Below are 3,006 nucleotides of genomic sequence, written 5' to 3'. Positions count from 1 at the left end.
GCTTTAAAGTTCTTGTTTTGTGATTTGTACATCTGTGGGTTAGAATAAAGTTGAACTAAAGGCCGTAGTTCTTCTTTAAACATATATGAGGGAAAGATTCCAGAGAGATCCAATAGTTTTGTCCTTTTATATTTTAGCTGAGTTAACTTTAACAATTTAATAGCCATTAAAGTGAAAGCAGGATTTCATGATAAAGCCAACACATTTATTTTTATTTTTTTAATCTTCACTGATAACAAATACATTATTTTTTTATACAAAATTTTTTTATTTTTTTAAATTTTTTCCACTGTCTGTCCTCACAAACTAAGTATTTACAGTATAACTACTACAGCTCTGACAGTATAAATACTAATTGGTAAATGAACTGTATTTATATAGTGCCTTTCTATTACTCTGTTACTCAAAGCACTTTACACTACAATCTGTGCCTCATTTACCCATTCATACAGCTCTATACTAGATCTCTACAAATTGAAGAAATTATTCTAAAGAGACTAATCAGAGCTTTATCACATTCATACACTGATGGGACACACATCAGAGGCTATAAGGGGTTCAGTGTCTTGCCCAGGAATACTTTGGCATGTGACTGCTGGTGGATTCGAACCCCCAACTCTCGCATTGGAGGACGACTGCTCTAACCACTCAGCCACAGCCGCCCCAGCCACTACAGCTCTGATAGTACAGAGTCAGCTCGTATGACCCTCAGCGGTGACCAGCAGAGCTCGGAGTCCGCAGAGCACGAAAGGCCGAGATCCGGAGCCCCGAGTCGGCACCACGGAAGATCTTCCACAGTGACCAGCGGAGCTTGGAGCCGGGGAGATGACACCCTGCCCGGCCTGGCTCCGAGGCTCCAGTGAAGAGGACCGGTGAGATCAGCGGAGCTCCATCTAGTTCACTCTGAAATTTGTCGTCGGCCAGCAAGCACAAAAAAATGTCAGCACTTCAGCATTAGACCAAGGTGTTGTCATTATTGTTTTATAAATCTTTAAAATAGGTCCAGCTGCTGCTCCGGGTTCCGAGTAATTGCAAACGGTAGATATGTGTTTTGAAAATCTAAAAAAGTTAAATCTGGTCCTCTGGACATTCAAAAAACAAAACAAAGCAAAACAACAAGAAAAAAGTAGAAACGTTTCTTCATTCATCCAAAAGACTTCCTCAGTCTGAGGTACTGTATTCAGCTCAGTCTTATAAATACCAGAACCAGTCCAATCTGCAACACTTCATCTTGAAAATAAATATCATTTAATTTTGATCTTGTGTGGTGATTTTGGTCCAACCCTAAGGGGGTTCGTTACAAGTTTTTGTCCTGTTGACTCTGAATTGTCAAAAATAATAACCTCATCCACATGTCTGCTAGATCCAAGGGCGTCAGAAGCATCCGTAATGTGGGGGGGACACAACGATGTGTGTAGGTGTGTGCGCGCGCGTGCGTGTGCGCAAAAGAAATGTACACTAATGTACAAAAAAAAGCAACATTTCACCTAGATTTCCTTTAATTCCACACATTTAAAACATGTTTCTCACCAAGTTTGTGTAAATTCATTTGTGGGTTTTAAAGACATTTTAACTTTAATACAGAGCGTCAGATCTGCACTATTTGTCTTTATAGAGAAATAAAAATCATCACCAATGGACTTTTTTACTTGTGTTCCACACTACTCATCTAAATGATGTTTCTCATGAAGCTTGAGGACAATAAGGTGTGGGGTTTTAAAGACATTTCAACTTTAATGCACCTGAACACACAGAGTCTCTTACACCTGCAGCGTCACAGTTACTGCTGAGAGAACATGCTACAGACGTAGCACTGCACTCAAGCATCCTCCTAACATGAATATGGTATGGTATGGTATAAAGTTTATTAATTTTAAAAAGGTACAAAACAATTCCATAACAATATAAAAAAGATACAAAAGATTTAAAATGAAAGGCAGCAGAAAGAAGAAAAAATCTTATTCTATCTGCCCCTTTTTTCAAACAATTATTTCAGACATAATAATTTTCAAGTAACAGAACAAAATGAATAACTTTCTAATTTTTCTAATTCTAATACAAAACACACACTAAGCTACTTCATATATACTTTTTTAACAATTCATCTTTGATCTTTTTCTTAAATGTACACATTGACTTGTCATTTTTAACATCACTCTCTAGACCATTCCACAATCCAACTCCTTGGATTGAGGTAGACCTTCCCTTCAGACTAGTTCTGAATTTTGGTTTGACAAATATCTCTATCCCCTTAAGATTATAACAACTTTGTCTTTTAACAAAATTTCTTTGGATATTTAATGGTAATGTGTTATTTTGAGCCCTATACATAACTGATAAAATACTATAATCTACCAAATCATGGAACTTCAATAACTTCAGTTGATGAAATAATGTACCTGATGGGTGACTGTAATGCTTTCTGGTGATAATTCTTACAGCTCTTTTCTGTAAAACAAAAATAGGTTTTGTAAATGTTTTACACGCTTTCCCCCAAACATAAATGCAATAGATTAAATGTGGAACAATGATTGTGTTATACAACATGTACAGAGCTTTATCATTTAATAACTCCCTGACTTTGTATAGTACTGCAATAGATTTAGATATTTTTGTTCTTACAGAATTTATGTGATTTTTCCATGTTAGCTGTTCATCAATGATTACACCCAAAAATTTCATCTCATTAACTCTACAAATCTCAACACCCTCAATTTTAAATGGATCATCAACAGTTCTCTTTTTGTTACTGAATATCATGTATTTAGTTTTATCTAAATTTAATGATAATTTATTAAGTTTAAACCAAGTTTGTATTTTATCAAATTCTGTCTTCATCAATTCCAACATCCGTTTTACATCTTTACCCAAACAAAAAAATGTGGTGTCATCTGCAAAAAGGACACATTTGAGGAGTCCTGATACATTCACTAAGTCATTCACATATAAAATAAATAACTTTGGTCCAAGTACAGAGCCTTGAGGAACTCCACAAGTGATATTGCA

The sequence above is a fragment of the Nematolebias whitei genome, chromosome 2, assembly GCF_014905685.2.
Source record: "Nematolebias whitei isolate Nwh7 chromosome 2, NemWhi1, whole genome shotgun sequence".
Taxonomy (NCBI): domain Eukaryota; kingdom Metazoa; phylum Chordata; class Actinopteri; order Cyprinodontiformes; family Rivulidae; genus Nematolebias; species Nematolebias whitei.
Note: the sequence above shows the minus strand (reverse complement) of the source record.